At 38.9% G+C, this 17,428-nt stretch overlaps 1 protein-coding gene and 1 long non-coding RNA gene across 3 annotated transcripts in view; one reads left to right on the forward strand and one right to left on the reverse strand.

Annotated features, from left to right (window-relative positions):
- LOC129765360 (sex peptide receptor) overlaps nt 1-13,531 on the reverse strand; it is a 140,752-nt gene extending 127,221 nt beyond the window's left edge. The window contains exon 1 of one of the 2 annotated variants that reach the window (XM_055765595.1): nt 12,641-13,531. The gene's annotated coding sequence lies outside the window, so the exon portion shown is untranslated. Of the gene's footprint in view, nt 1-12,500 lie in introns of both variants that reach the window. The other variant, XM_055765596.1, reaches the window with a different exon arrangement.
- A 3,060-nt stretch (nt 13,532-16,591) lies between these two features.
- LOC129770831 (uncharacterized) lies at nt 16,592-17,163 on the forward strand. The gene is made up of 3 exons (XR_008742214.1): nt 16,592-16,730; nt 16,789-16,970; nt 17,034-17,163. It is a non-coding gene; the product is annotated as an uncharacterized LOC129770831 (long non-coding RNA).
- The last annotated feature ends 265 nt before the right edge of the window (nt 17,164-17,428 follow it).

Below are 17,428 nucleotides of genomic sequence, written 5' to 3' on the forward strand. Positions count from 1 at the left end.
TTGATTTGACAACTTTTGGGTTCTTCCGGAGGGCCTGCTTCATAATCGCTCAATATTTCTCTATTGGGCGAAGCTCCGGCGCGTTGGGCGGGTTCATTTCCTATGGCACGAAGGTGACCCCGTTGGCTTCGTACCACTCCAACACGTCCTTTGAATAGTGGCACGAAGCGAGATCCGGCCAGAAGATGGTCGGGCCCTCGTGCTGCTTCAATAGTGGTAGTAAGCGCTTCTGTAGGCACTCCTTAAGGTAAACCTGCCCGTTTACCGTGCCGGTCATCACGAAGGGGGCGCTCCGCTTTCCGCAAGAGCAGATCGCTTGCCACACCATGTACTTTTTGGCAAACTTGGATAGTTTCTGCTTGCGAATCTCCTCCGGAACGCTGAATTTGTCCTCTGCGGAGAAGAACAACAGGCCCGGCAGCTGACGAAAGTCCGCTTGGACGTAGGTTTCGTCGTCCATTACCAGGCAATGCGGCTTCGTCAGCATTTCGGTGTACAGCTTCCGGGCTCGCGTCTTCCCCACCATGTTTTGCCTTTCGTCGCGGTTAGGAGCCTTCTGAACCTTGTATGTACGCAGGCCCTCCCGCTGCTTGGTCCGCTGGACGAATGAACTTGACAAATTCAGCTTATTGGCGACATCCCGGACCGAACTTCTCGGATCACGTCTAAACTGCTTAACTACGCGCTTGTGATCTTTTTCACTGACGGAGCATCTATTTTTGCCGTTCTTCACCTTCCGGTCGATGGTTGGGTTCTCGAAGTATCGTTTTAGTACTCTGCTGACCGTGGATTGGACGATTCCCAGCATCTTACCGATGTCCCGATGTGACAACTCCGGATTCTCGAAATGAGTGCACAGGATTAATTCACGACGCTCTTTATCGTTCGACGACATTTTTCTAAATTTACGGAAAAATTGACAGTGAAGCATGGCCAACGTGATCTATACACTCTTATCTGATTATAAGCGAAAGCTGAAGATATAATTCCTAAAAATTAAATTTCTACAGCGTTTTTTCCGTGATGCAATTTGATGTGACACACCCTTTATTTGTTTTTGTTCCTATTCCCGAAATATAAATAGTGACCCTCGTAATTGTTGTGGGAGAAAAGATGAGTGAATAATGAATAGTCTTGGTAATAAGTTTGATAATTGTTATTGTTTTCAGGTGCGGATCCAGGCCTGTTGTTGCTTCTACTGTTGCTGTTGATTTTGTGTAGTGATTTTAGTGCTAAGAGTTCGCGAATGTCTTGTTTTCATAATAAAGTATGGGTGGGTAATATCGTGAACATAACCGGAGAGACGTGGGACCTTCTCACTTTCTTCCTCCACTTTTAATTCGGCGGAAATATCTCTATGATGATGATGATGATGGACATACTGTCGCTGGATGCGGATGGACGATGTATACATCTATTACTCACGATGTAACTTATTCTATTTTATTAATGCATCCTCCAATGTACAGAACTCTTTTACTGAGTGGAGCGAGTAATGAATCCAGCAGCATACTCAAATAAATTTTCAACGTCAATATATCAAGCTGGTCGGAGCATGAATGAATGTTGTATCTTCCACCACAAAAGTTAGTCTCACGTCAAAAGTTGAAAATGAGCGATGCTGGAAAAACTGAAATATTTCCTCTCTTCACATTGGTCCAGGGAACGAATGTAGGGGAAAAATTGCATCTAGAGCTCGACAGTTATTCCCTAGATAAAAACTGTTTTCGACAAAGTTATCACTTATGATGGAGCGGTCATTTTCATGTTATCAAAAAATAAAGTGACCAAAATTTTCGTTGAAATCAAAAAATCTGAATGTCTTACCTTTACAGATTGAGGTAAACACAGTTCGAAAATGCTATAGCCTCAGTTATCTTAATCAAATTTGCGAAACAAAAGTTTTTTGTATCTTTTATTATAACTGTTTAGCGATTTTTTCTAAGTTGCAAACGGTTTTTTGCTCTAATTATTACTTTGCCTTATTTCAAATTCCACATGGAAACCGTCTTCGTATGACTTTAAGAGCATATTAAGTGAAATATTTTGCGATTCAGAACTCATCAATATCTTAATCCTACTTAAAGTAATTGATTTTTTCCCGAAAATATGTCATTTGTTTGTTGTTCGTGTCGTAAATCTTATTTACATTGTTATCCTAATGCAAAATAGAAAAAAAAGCTCTAAATCGGTTTTATTAATAGATAAATAACTGGGGCCACAACATCGTATCATTTAATTTACCTCTATCTATAAAGAGAAGAAAATTAGATTATTTAATTTCACCAATAATTATGGTAACCCTATTTTTTGACAACATGAAAACCCAACCCAAGAACTCAAGACTTCAAATTCTTCAAATACATAAAATCAATACATCAAATACATAAAATAACATATTTTTGAATGTTTCACATTATGTAGAGTCGAATATTCCATTTAAAAACATTTTTTTATGTTTGCTCCAGAAAGAAACATGTAAGTTAGAGCAAAACCAACCTTTTTTCATGGTGACCCTAATGCGAATTAGAAAAAACGCGCTAAATCATTTACATCAAATGATAGAAAAAAACTTTGTTCTACAAAGCTGCTTAAAATAACTAGGACTACAATATTGTCCAGCTAAGTTTACCACTATCTATAACGATATAAAAGTTAGATTTGTGATTTTACCTAAAATTTTGGTCACCCTATTTTTGATAACATGCAAATGACAGCTTTGGTCTAGAAACAAACGAATTGAATTTATCCTCCCACTATCAAACAATGTTGACAGAAGTAGGACTCTTGAATTACTTGAATGTAGGGCATATAAACACACAAAAAACACTTCAGCATATCACGTATAGCAGCAAAGAATGCTCCCTCGGAAGAAAAACAACACATCCATCTTCGTAACTGAGATGAGAAAAGTAGACTTCATACGCGTCAGACAAATAGTTTACGGGGTAAAAAACATTCATTCCTTCCCCATTCATTGCCTGTTTTTGTCTCCAGCCGCAATTGCTCCGATCGGCTCAGATTGCCGGAAGCGGTCAACCAATGAAGCTTACTCGATTTCAATTCAGAACACCGAAGAAAAACACGCAATAAATTCCAGCGAAAATATTTTCTTAATGAAATCATCCAATTTCCGTTCGAAGCATCCAACCGAAAAAAAATCGCTCGCACAATGTCTCTGGGCCGTATAGTGTCAGGTCGGTCGAGATCGGCGTGATTCCGTGAGGTTCACTCGGATTGGAAACGGACGGGCGGAGGGCGGATGTTTGTTCAACATCAGGTGATAAAATAAACCAGCCTGAGCATCAAAGGATTCGCCAGGGCTCCATTTTTTTGGCGCATTGCTTCCACAAACCTTCAAACGGAGCTAAGGTTTTGCGAACAGTTTCAACCATGGTCACGGTCATCGGTGTTTGCAATGGAAGAAGGCACGAAAAAATGACTTTTTATTGCCTGATGATGAATGATGGTCCGATTTTAGGTATGCGTATGCTTCGACGTTTGTTTTTCTTCCAAGGCAATAAAAAGTATCCATTCCCCAGAATCATCCAAAACAAATTTACATATGTTAAAGTCGATGGTTTTGGTTAGCACTCGTGTACGTAAGACGAGAAAGGGAGAGTCTGCTATAAATTTCTTAATAAAAAGGATAACGACGGATCAATATTCATCACACAAGAGAATCAGTTTGATGTGTGTATTCTGTACACAAATAATTGGTCCATTGTTGCTTAAAGGACTTCCGGCAAAGCTAACAGTGTACCCAAAGTGAAACGGTGTCATCTTAACAAAAGGTGTGTGATAGTGGGAAATTTACCAATTTTGTAAGGATGCGAAAGCAAGCATAACGAAGCTTAAAGAAAAACAAAATCGCTCGGAAACATTTCAAGCTTTTCATGCTGAATATCGTGTTCCCGCCAGGAATACAATCGCATTGCGTCGACAAATAAGAGCAACAGTAAATGCTGTTGATAGTTCTCAAGAAATTCATGGAAGGGGAGTACAATCAGGAACGTTTCAGTTATAGATACTGCCACAGTATCAAAAACTGAACAAATCCAATTTTTAGTACGACGTTGTGGTTGTTTATATATGCACTTCTGCATGTCGTTAAAACTATTTGCTAGAAGCTCGCCTTGTTTGGAGTATATAACGTTTTCAAAACCAAATGTGAACATTTACCAAACGAGTTCTCGATTTGAAATTTTGTTAACCTGATTGGAGCATCTTCATGCCACAAAAAAAGTTTTTTATCCTACATTATCGATAAATAATTGTTGTATAACAAGTAACTTGTCGCTTCAGAGATGATCGTCTTGTTTATGTTGAGTGCGAACCAATGCAGAAAATGAACCCAAATATTTTTCCATCGCATCCATTGAAGTTTTCAAGAAATTTCATTATCAAACCATCATTCGACCGAGGGGAAAAATGGAAAAGATCGAAATATTTTCCATAATTAACTGCGTGCTTGAGATTGCGGACTTCCGCCCATGGTTGGGGGTTCGGCAATTTTCTGCCTTCGAACCAAGCAGCGGATCCATTTCCGTAATTGCCTTCATGTATGTTATTAAAAGAAGCAATGTGATGATTCCTGTTCCACCGTCACCTTCCAGCAATGATTTATGTTTCCGTTATCACGAAATAATGTCCACAGTTTTGGTGGAACACGCAGGGATGGAACGTGTTGACGTCGCGGTTGTTTATTGTAGCCTAATGTGAAACGTGTCGCCGCTGTCAAGCCATATAATAAACACAGCAATATTTAGTGGGAGCGTGAGTCTAGTTTAGGTGGAATCATCCATTTGTTCCAATATTCAGCCAAAAACATGTAATCATTTTCCCCCTTTTATCACGCGTAAGCCATAAACTTATGAGAGCTCCACCTGTTACCCAATATTTTATCCCATGGAGGCGAACCACAAATAAGGTTCATTCGATTTCACTCCGTTCAATTATTCACACATGTCAAATTGGATAAGTTGGATTTGTGGTCAGGCGGGAATTCTCTTCTATCGAAGACAACCTTCCGATGTGGTTAGCTAATGTCCTTCGTGAGGCAACGAAAAATGTATGCCGCAATTGGGAAAGTTCGTCCTGATTTCAGAGCCTGATCTCAAATGTGGAGGCAATTATCACTGAACACCTGGCTCAGTTGCCTTTAACGGCGATATGATATGGGGAGGCTTTTTGCAAAAGTAGCTAAAACCATATCATCGCTTCTGGTGATGTGGGGATTTCTGTGCTGCCTTGAGTTTAGAAACTCATTCATTATTCGGTTGGAAGTGATATCTTTTACTTTGTGTGCTATGGATGGGGTTGCTTTCAGACATTGGAGATTTCTCTTGGGAGCGAAAAGATGATAAGTTTGTTTTGTCACATCTCATTGAGAAGATACGGAAGTTTGGTTGTATATTTGAAGAGGTCTTTTGTTTTCAATATTCCGAAAGTTCATGTTCATGAGGATATGAGTGAGAAATGCGAAGGTTTTCTATAGGGGCTGTTGAAGCATAAATAAAGAAAAGGAATGCAGGTTGTCATTGGTGATAAAGTTCAAGTACACAATTTCAGTCCTCCAACGTAAATGTGATGTTATTCAGAAACATGTTTCGTTCTGCGAGTTTTGTATTTATGATTCACTCTGTTCAGAATATTAAACGGAGCGGAACTTTTCAAAACGTATCCGGAAATAAAGCTTAGCGGTTACCACCAATTCAGTCATTCCATGCCAATCCGATATAGTGGTTCTCAGATTTCCATGAAAAGTGGTAGTTTTTTTTCTTTATTGCAAAATATTAGACCCGTATTTTTTTTAATTTTTTCCTTAGGGTGACCATTTCCATTTGAGAGTGGTTCGAAAAATCAATTATTTCCAATTTTTTCCAAAAATGACTTTTTTAAAAACTTATAACGTTTGAACCACTGTACCGTTTCAGATGATCGACATTGACAATTGATGCCAATGTGCTAGCCTTTCATTAAAAAATATTGAACCAGCAAAAAAAATGGATGTCAAAAATGGATTCGTAATTATTGAGTCGTTTTTTGTTGTTTTCATGGCTTTGGACTAGAGGGTGCTATATTTTTTCTTGAAAACTGAGGATTTTTTTCATAACATATCTCGAAATCAGAGATGCTATTTTTTCGTTTTTATGATATAATTTTCCAAAGTCAACAGTTGGCAGCTCATTGGCTTCTATTTGATATGTCGATCATCTAAATCGGTTTAGTGATTCAAAAGTTATGAATTTTTGGGAAAAGTGGAAAAAGTTGATTTTTTGAACCACCCTAAAATGGAAATGGTCACCCTAACGAAAAAATAAAAAAAAGGGTCCAATATTTTGCAATAAAGAAAACTACCACTTTTCCTGGAAATCTGAGAACCACTATATCGGTTTGGCATGGAATGGCTGAATTAGTGGTAACCGCTACAGGGCCATAATCATCATCTTTTTTGTACCAAAGTAGAGAAATTTAATGTGAAAGAGCTGTGGTCTTGTTCAAACTATTGCAACAAGTCACACCGCGCGTGTCGTAATTGATTCATTGAAACGAACGTTAAGCGAATAAATAATTCAGGGACGAATGATCTTCGGATCAAAGGGTGTCACACATCAAATTGCATCACCCTCGTGTTGCTTCAACATAGGAAGCAGACGCTTCTGTAGACACTCCATGATGTAGATCTGCCTGTTTACAGACCCGGTAGTCACGAACGGTGTACTCCGTTTGCCACATGAGCAGATCGCTTGCCAAATCATGTGTTTCTTGGAAAACTTTGAAAGTTTCTGCTTCCTTACTTCCTCCGGTACTTCAAACTTGTGCTGAGCGGTGATGAACAGTAGCCCCGGAAGCTGCCGGAGGTCCGCCTTGACGTAATTCTCATCAACCATGATGAGCTTCGTCAGCATCTGGGTGTACAGTTTCCGGGCCCGTAACTCTCCCACCGTATGTTGCCGTTCGTCACGATTTGAAGCTTTCTGCTCACGGTCCTTGGCTCTCTGAACGAAAGACTTGGACAGTTTCAACTTCTGGGCCACATCCCTGACCGAAGCATTGGGATTCCGCTTAAACATTTCACGACACGCTTTTGATCCTGATCACTAATAGAACATCCATTCTGACCGAATTTCTCATTCCGTTCGATGCTCAAAGTTTCGTAGAAACGTTTAATCACACGACTCACCGTTGACTGCACGATTCCGAGTTGTTTTCCCGATTTGTCTCGATGAGAGAGTTGAGGATTTTCCAGGTGCTTGCGCAGAATCAATTCGCGACGTTGCTTTCCGGGTGACGCCATTCTGTCCTATTTTCGAAAACTGACAGCGATAAAAAGACAGTGTCAACAATACACTCTAAACTATTTCTACCCAATGCAATGCGATTTGATGTGGGACACCCTTGAAATCCTTTAAAAAATAAAAACAATACATAACAGAACGAATCATTTCACGTAACGGACCCATGAGTTGGCCTTCAAGATCGTGCAATTTAACACCGTTGATTTCCTTTTGTGGAGCGACGTGGAGTTACTGTTCTATGACGATTAGTCCCAAACTGACGCTGATAAATATCATGGAAAAAATTAATGAATAAAGAATCCATCAAAGAGCTTGTTAGTATTGAATTGAAAACGCTTCTGAATAAATGGCATAGTCTCAGATACGCAAAATGGGGCAAGGGAATGAATAATTGTTTGACGTTGCTTTTTTCAGAATTTTAGATGGATTTTGCACGAAACAAGCAAATGGCATGCAGGTTTTTAACGCTGCATTTCTTGGACATAAAGAAAGCCTTTGATTCACTCTCGACCAGTGTTTGCCGATATACCGTTTCACTGAATAATTCACTTTCGTTTGTTCAAATATGATCTTACAGAAATCATTTCCCCCAGTGGCGTTCTACAAATCATGATTCATGATATTCATGTTATGAACGGTTTCGGTACAGTAAGTTTATACTCTTCATTGCCTCTAATTCATTACATGTCGAACTGTTTCATTCATCATGAAGCAGCAGAATCATACGGACTACGCAAAGAGAATGATTCATATTCAGTTACAGCAACAAATCCTGGTCCGAAAGCCTGGCTATGTGAATACAAAGCTTTGTAGATGCTTAGGGAAAGGTACTCAGATTATATTTTTCATTTTTAACGCTGCTATCCCTTGAAATATATACGAGGGCAGTCCGATAAGTACTTAGCCTACCAAAAAAAAAAAAAAAAAAAAAAAAATTTGGAAAAGTGGCGATTTATTTCTCAACATAGCCTCCTTTTAGCTCGATACACTCGACTCAGCGATGCTCCAACTTCTTTAATCCATCTGAAAAATACGTTTTCTCGGGGTCTGCAAAGTTTTTTCAAGTTTGGAAACAAAAAAAAAGTCGCACGGGGCCAAATCTGGAGAATACGGTGGATGGGGCAGCAGTTCGTAGTGAAATTCGACCAATTTGGCCCTGGCGACAGCGAAATTTCCATTTTTCCTATTTTTATAAAATCTGCGGACTCGCCCGCTTCCACACACGGTCAAAAGAAAACCACGAGTCCGATTCGGCTGAAATTTCGACAGTAGCCGTTTGCGAGAATGTACTACACGATAATTAATTTGTCTTGCGATACTGACACCATCGGGCGATGAGGTTAAGCACTTATCGGACCGCCCTCGTAGATGCAGTCCAGTCGCATAGGAATATTGAACTAACTTTGAAAAATCATAACTAAAAAATGAAAAACACACCTCGCTGATATTTGGATATGTTATGCGAAAAAATCTCAGCTTTCAAGATATAAGAAAAAATATAAGAAAATAAAGCGCCCTTGGTCACGAAACCATGTAAACTATAAAAAACAATTACAATCAATAATTACAAAAACAGGATATAGTTTTTTTTAAGTTTAATATTTTTTAGAACAAGACCAGCTCATTGGATTTAATTTTATATGTCGATCATCTGAATCGGTCTAGTAGTTCCAAAGTTAAGAGTTGATTTTTCGGACCACCGGGTAATTCAAAAAAATCATAACACAAGAACAAAAAATAACGCCTCTCTGATTTTTGGATACGTTATGTTAAAAATCCTCAGCTTTCGAGAAAAAATATAAAAACATATTTCGGAAAAAGGAGGGAAAATCGTTTTTTGGACCACCCGAAAATGCAAATGGGCACCCTAATAAAAAAATAGAAAAATACGGGTCTAATATTTTGCGATAGAGAACAAAACTACCACTTTTCGCGAAAATCTGAGAGCCACTATATCGGTTTGGCATGGAATGGCTGATCTTTATATATAAAAATGGAGTGATGTCTGTCTGTCTTTCTGTCTTCCTGTTTTTCTGTCTGTCTGATTCTTATGGACTCGGAAACTACTGAACCGGTTGACATGAAAATTGGTATGTAGGGGTTTTTGGGGTCGGGGAAGGTTCTTATGATAGTTGGAGACCCCTCCTCCCTCTCTAAGGGGAGGGGGTGGGGGTTTTCTGTTATACAAATGAAACACAAATTTCTGCATTATTCGAAAATTAGTCAAGCAAATGAAACCAAGTTTGGCATATGGAGGTTTTAAGGTGCAATAAATGTTTTTACTGTGGTTAGACACTCCGCCCCCCTCTTTAAGGGGGAGCTGCCACACAAACGAAACACAAATTTCTCTATTACTCGAGAATTAATCAAGCAAGCACAACCAAATAAGGCATATGGAGATTTTAGGGGACACGAATCGGTTCTATGGTTAATCGACACTTCTCCTCCTTCTCTAAGGGGGGCTGCCATACAAATGAAACACAAATTTCTGCTTAACTCGAAAACTAATCGAGAAAATGGAGCTGAATTTGACATGTGAAGGTTTTAGGGGGCAAGAAACATTTCTAAGGTGGCCCAACACTCTTCCCACCTCTCTAAGGGGGGGCTGCCATAGAAATGAAACATAAATTTCTGCATAACTCGAGAACTAATCGAGCAAATGGAACCAAATTTGACATATCGAGATTTTAGGGAGCAATAAATGTTTTTTTTATGGTGGTTTGACACAGGGTGCTGAACAACTCGAAAACTAATAAAAAAAATGGAATTGAACTTAGCATAATGCGATTTTAGGGATCGATAAACGTTTCTATGGTGATTCGACACTCCTTCCTCTTTTCTAAGGGAAGGCTACCATACAAATGAAACACAAATTTCTGCATAACTCAAAAACTAATCAATCAAATGGAGCCGAATTGGGCATGTGAAGGTTTTTGAATATGAGAAATGTTTCTATGATGGTATGACACCCCTCCCTCCTCTGAAATGGAGCGGGGGTCCCGTAGAAATAATACACATATATTAAACCAAACATATTCCAACCAAACATGACAATTGATTTTTTTTAATGTGATAACACGCACTCCTGTATCTTCTTCTATCTATATAAATAAAAATTGATCACCGAATGTGTTGATAAGAGCAAAACTCGAGAAAGGAATTGTCCGATTTAGGGCTGTCATTATTCTATCATATTTTATGTATCAAACATTTATTCCATGTAATGGAGAAACATGTTATTTGCAAGTGGATGAAGAATGTTGAACGAGGATTGTGTCTGAAAATAATCTGTTATTATAATGACGAGTTTTGGTAGAAGTACTAGGAATTTTTTAGTAAAAGGTTATTTTAAAGGGTGGATTTTCTAATCAATGAACAGTTCTGCGATTGGACCTATGAACGTGCGTTTAGTAAAAAAACGTAAATGTGATAACGAAAAATGAATTTTGGGTGGGACGAAGTTTGCCGGGTCAGCTAGTCTATCTATATATATATAAAATGGAGTGATGTCTGTCTGTCTGTCTGATTCTTATAGACTCGGAAACTACTGAACCGATCGACATAAAAATTGGTATGTAGGGGTTTTTGGGGCCGGGGAAGGTTTTCGTGATATTTTGAGACCCCTCCCCCCTCTCTAAGGGGGGGCTGCCATACAAATGAAACACAAATTTTTGCATTACTCGGAAATTAACCAAGCAAACGAAACCAAAGTTGGCATGTGAAAGTTTTAGGGTGCAATAAATGTTTCTATGATGGTTAGACAGTCCTTCCCCCACTCAAAGGGGGGGGGAGGGGGGGCTGCCATACAAATGAAACACAAATTTCTGCATTACTCGAGAATTAATCAAGCAAATGAAACCAAATTTGGCATGTGGAGGTTTTAGGATGCACTGAATGTTTCTATGCCTCTCTTAGAGGGGGCTGCCGTACAAATGAAACACAAATTTTTGCATTACCCGAGAATTAATCAAGTAAATGGGCGGGACGAAGTTTGCCGGGTTAGCTAGTATACTATATATTTACTGATTCTTTTTCGAAACCGTTATACCTCGACCAGTCCTCGACAGACCGCAAAGATGTTTGCATCAATCGATTGAAGATATTTGTCCGCATCTATTGCTATTGCAGAAAATTATATACTTTTAAGAACAAACTGTTCAAAAATTGTAAAATAGCGTTTCTCATTGTTTCAATGCTAGAGGCGAATGAACTAAAAAAAGGTTTGAAACCTCTATAGATCAAGTTTAAGTACAAAGCCTCAATAAAACAAATCAAAACGAAAAAGAAGAAGTCAAAGGGAAGTGAAAAGGAATTATGAAATTGTGAAGAAATAAAAAAAAACTTATAGCAGTTAACAAAAATCGATTCTAGCAACATCATTGACAGCATCAGTATTATGATTCAGTAACACCAATGTCAATGACAACACAGAAGGCTCCTTCCAAAGTCATGATGAAAAATCATGAAAAATTTCGCACTTATAGATATTTTTATCGCCATTTTTTGTATGTTTCGGAACGGCAATGGTGACGAAATATTGCTGTAATTAGTAATTAACCTTGGGGCAGATTTAGTTGTCCATTATGGTACAGCACAATTTGGTTGTGCTTTTTTACGCGAACGATTGGAAAGATTCAGGAAAAATGTTAGTTTTTTTCTAATTTTTAAGATTACATCCTTTATTTCCATTGGATGTTCCATTAGCCTCATCGAACCGTAACTGCTTGTGTATTACTTTCATATTAGTTTTTTTGTGAACATTTCATCGCACGATTTGACAAATTATGATCGGAAAGCTAGAATGCATAACTCAACAAATTGAGGAACGAATAAAAGTCCACCAGAATTGATCAATTTGATATGGTACGATAGTATGTATCGTGTTTTGTTGAATAATGAAATGGAAGTAAGAATTATTTGTGATTAAAGCATTACTTGACGATTTTCTAAAATCCAACTTAGTTTGAAATCATTTCACGCATCATTTTCATATAAACTCATTTAGTCACATAAGGATTGTTTTGTTGCATAACATTCAAACGGAAATGAGAACATTGTTATTCAATGTATGAGAAACGAAAGCACCGAGTAAATCTTTAATGCATCTATGTGATATGAACACGAGGTCTTTCAACGAAACGGCTGGGTGAACTTTAAAAGGTCGTCAAACTTTATGTTTCTGCACGTGTCAATGCTTACACTTTTCTCCTATTTCGTTATCGGCATCGTCAACACTTGAATTGTTTTATATGACATGTGAGTAAATCCATAGATCCTGGCCATATTCCAACATACGCAAGAGAATGAAATGGAGCGGAGTTATGACACATTATCCTTACATTTGTTTTCTTCCATCGTCGATGTCGGACTGTCGAATGTGAACAGCGTGTTTTAAGTTATCTCTCCTCCTTGTGTGTGTTTGCTTTTAACAACCCCCCCCGTGAGGCGTCCCAATGAGCTTATTTCCACTGGTAATTTATATTTTCCGTTAACTGTTTCCGACCGATCAACTTTCCTAGTTATAACTTCTCACAGCAACAAGTTGATGCGCCACAATAACACACACTCCCTGTTTCGCAAGGATTAAAGTTAACAATACTGTCGAAAATAGGCGCCGAACAGCACTTCAATGTCACGATGTGCTCGAACGATGTTTCGCTGCTTTGAAGTAATCCTCTGGAAGATATCAAACTCTCTGCTTGTCACATGGATTATCAGTATTCCTGAATTTAAGGACTTCCCATTTGGAAGCATCATATGCAGAGAGCAGACGCGTTGAACACACCACGAATGATTGGCACTAATATAATGTTATGCGCTCCACGTGGTTCTGATAATGAAACATAATCCTTCATATTTTCTTTTCCCCATATTATGCATTCTCCTCACGGAAACCCACACTTATTAGTCTTCGAGAGTGACTCGATTTTTGTTTGCTCTGCACTTTTCAATTACCATTCACATCACTGGCTACGTCTTGCAGTACTTGACAGATACCACTGCTGTCGTTAAGCAGCTATACATCCTCATATACTGTCATTGCCTTCGGGAAGAAACACGACAAAAATACTGCATGTGCATAACGCTCGATTTAATCCATTCCCCCAGGAAACAGCGACTCGGGACAAACGTACACACAAAAGCACACTTCCTGCTGTTTTCCAACGGTTATTCTACACGTCCGCCAGCGGTGGGAGCGAATCAGAAAACACGACTACCTACGATAACAATTCCGGGCAAACTGATCCTCGGCGGAGTGAACGTTTCCAGCATTTCAAAAACGACGGTCGTATGGTGCTTTTTTGGGACACCAGCTCCAGCCACCATACTGCTGTTCATGGCGAACTTCAAATCGTGGGGACTTGCGCACTGGGGTGAAGCGCGCGTACTGTTTCCCGCACGTGGTGCCAGATATAACTGAAATTTTGTTTTAGGCGAAATTACATTTTCCTCAACAAATGATCATAAATCTATAACCACATTGTATTGGATGTTATCCTAATGAGGATTGTGTCGTCTGTTTATTTGACTCTTAATTCATACAGATGGATAAGACCAAATATCTTCTTTTTACATCAATTTTACAATATTCCACGAGTTCCCATGGAAAACAAGTTCATATAGAGGTTGAACGCGTAAAAATCCGGACACGATTATTTTTTGGATTAAAAATATGTGTTTTTTTTGTTTTTTTTAAATTTATTTTTAAAGAGACTTTGCCTAATGTGGCATTCGCCTCTGTATATTGATTAAAATTTATTTTGTGAGTTTACAGTAATTCATATATGATTGTATAGTTTGATGTCTTTTAAAAATTTCAGTACTTTTTCTTCCATATTGTTGTTGTTACTTAAGATATCCCTTATATTGTTTGGTAGTCCGTTTCGTCTCCTTTCAATAGCGTATTTACAGCAATCGAGTAGTAAACGGTTCACAGTGTTTGGTTTGCTACAGATGTCACACATCGCGGGAGGTTTCCTCTCGAACAGATGCTTTTTGTTGAACCAAGTATGTCCCAGACGCAATCTGGTCAGTACTATTTGCTCTCGCCTAGTTTTTCTGTCCTTCCATCTCGTTATGGTACCTTTAATAAGTTTTAGGCCTCTCGGATCTGCGTTGTTCTAGATAAATTGATGTTTTTGCCACAAAATCCTTCTACACCAGCTAACTGCATCTTGTGCGGGAACCGAGGAACAAATCATCTCCGCATTTCGTCCTTCGCGAGCCATGTCATCCGCCTTTTCGTTTCCGTCGATTCCCTGGTGACCAGGAACCCAGCATAGAATGATTTGTTTATCATTCATCTCTTTTACAATTTTTTGAATGAAAGGATGATGCAACTTCCCTTTTTCTATCTCCTGTAAGCAGCTTGCAGAATCTGTGAAAATTACGCTTCTATTTTGTATTTGCTTTGTAGCTTTCGCAATTGCAAAAGCTTCGGCGGAATAAACGGAACATTGATTACCAAGGCTTCCACTAAGCCGGTAGTTCGGGCCTACAATTCCAACTCCAACTTTGGATTGTGCTAACGAACCATCTGTGAACCAAAGGTCGTAATCAGCGTATTTTTTTTCCAATAGTGATTGAAATAATTTTTGAGCTATCAGACGTCCTTGACCTGCTTTGACCCGTTTTTTCAAAAACCAGTCGACCAGTCGGACACGCTTCATACCAGGGTCTACCTAGCTTAGTGTGGATTTTTGTGATCATCGGGAGTTTTTGATTGGTTAGAACATTAAGTGCTTGATTGGTTTTCTTCCATATTGTTTTGGTTGTAGCCTTTTCCCTCTCCATGATTCTACAAGCCTTTTTTGCCAATGTTAAGGTTGCCACAAATTCCCATGGGAGCCGTGCTGCTTCGGCCATCATCGATTGTATTGGAGTTGTTCGGAGGGCACCTGATGCAATCCGAATGACAGCATTATAGGTTGGAGTAAGTTGGATGATGTTTTGCCACTTGAGTACCTCAAGTCCATAAAACAATTTGGAGAGAACAATAGCGTATCCAATTCTTTCGAGGGTTTTCCTGTTAGCCCACCGAGAAATTGCTTTCAGCAGATTTAGTCGACTTCTGCAGTCTTCGATCAACTTTTTGGTGTAATTGTTGAACAAGCATCTTCTGTCGAATATCACACCAAGAATTTTTGTGGTTTTTGGCCTTTGGAGTTCAACTCCGTCCAGGTCTATCTTCCCTCCGTCAAGGTGCCATTTTCGGTGTTTTTGTAGTTTGCAGCAATGCATAGTGGAAGACTTATCGACCGAGATTTCAAACCTTACGCTAGAAGCCCATTTCGAGATGGCTTGAACTGCTCTCTCCAAATTTAGGCGCAGGTGTTTGACCATTTTGCCTGTAGCAACGATCACAATATCGTCAGCATAAACGAACATACGGACGTTCTTAGGAGCAGCACCAAAGATAGGATTGATTGCCAACAAGAATAGTGTCACAGAAAGCACAGACCCTTGGGGCACACCATTTTCTTGAATTTTTGCTCGCGATAACGATCCTACATAGCTTACTTGAAATGTTCTTTCCGCGAGGAAATTTCTTATGAATCGCGTCATGTTCTTCCCCAGGTGGTTGCTGATAATTCTATCCATCACGTGACGGTGCCATACACGATCATAAGCTTTTTTCATGTCGAGAACTACAATTTCACAATGTTCTCGATTTTTTGCTGCTTCCGTTATCACATGGTCTAATTCCGAAAAATAATCGCTTGTGCCCATACCTTTACGAAAGGCAAATTGATGTGGGTGGAATACTCCGTTTGTTTCTAGGTGGGTAGTCAGCCTACGGTTGACCATTTTTTCTAAGGTTTTGGCTATACAGCTGGTCAGAGAAATGGGACGAAATTGGTTATAATCCTTGCTGTTTTTTCCCGATTTTGGTATTGGAATTACGATGCTTTGTTTCCATGAATTCGGAAATACTCCATGAGACCAGATATGGTTGAATGCCTTTAGAAGGGTGTATTTGCAATGGAGTGGAAGCCGTTTCAGCATCGGGTAGCCTATGTTATCAGGACCCGTTGATGAACCTTTCGTGTTATCTAGGGCTAGCAGTAGTTCGTCAATTGAAAAATCCTTGTCTAGGGGTGAGGATACTTCAAGGCTGTAGTCTAAGGCCATCTACACACTAGGCAACCTAAGTTGGAAAGCAACTTAACGAATCTGTCAAAAAAGTTGAGAACATGTGTAATCAAATGGGAGCATACACACTAGGCAACTGGCAACTTTGGTCGGACCAACTTTTTCGATTCAACTCAGCATGTCGAGTCGCGCGCGATTTGTGTCGGCAACCTTTTCGTTCAATTGCTGTTGACGTTTTTTCTGATTTCTGCGCTCATTGAATTTCAATATCTGTCAGTGGTGATGCAAAACAGTGTTTACAATATTGGCGCATCTGTTTCTATGAACGAACGAGATGTAAGTATTTTGCTACTTTGGTTTAGTTTATATATAATATATATTCGTTTGACGTTAGGAAATGCCATCAATATGCAAGTTCTCTTGATATACCGTCCGGGAAGAGTGCTGAATTGGTCAAGGATGCGTATAATATTGGAGATTGAGCAAGAAGCACAGAATCCGCTGGATGTGTTTTTTCCAAGTTAACAGCAATTGTTGCTGTCTGTTGTTATCAGCGAGCCGAAATAAGTATGTTAGGTAAATATGTCACCTTTAGCTTGATGCCGTCGGTTATAATAATGATTCAACAAATACCAACAGATAGCCTAAGATTGGATAATTCTGGTCAGATTTCCGGGAAACCGTTATCATCCCTGATTCTCGATTGTACCATGTGCGAAGGTGCGGTCTGCGAATATGTGACCCCTGGGAGAATTTTTCATATTTAGCGTTATTGTATACATAAATCATTCTTTAGAAGAATTGTTGAAAATTTTTCTGTTTTCTTTATATAATTCTTTTCGGCTGTATTCTTATTTCAATGATTTTTTTATGTTTGTAAATATTGTTTGCTGGTTTGTGGTATTACTCCAACGAAAAATAAATGTATACATCAATTTTTTAGAAATATTTCGAATTTAGAAAAAAAGCAGAACCCAAAAGAAATTCTGAAATCTATTGTACACACGAAGGAATATTAACACAACGGTACATAT

Source organism: Toxorhynchites rutilus, chromosome 2, assembly GCF_029784135.1.
Source record: "Toxorhynchites rutilus septentrionalis strain SRP chromosome 2, ASM2978413v1, whole genome shotgun sequence".
NCBI lineage: Eukaryota > Metazoa > Arthropoda > Insecta > Diptera > Culicidae > Toxorhynchites > Toxorhynchites rutilus.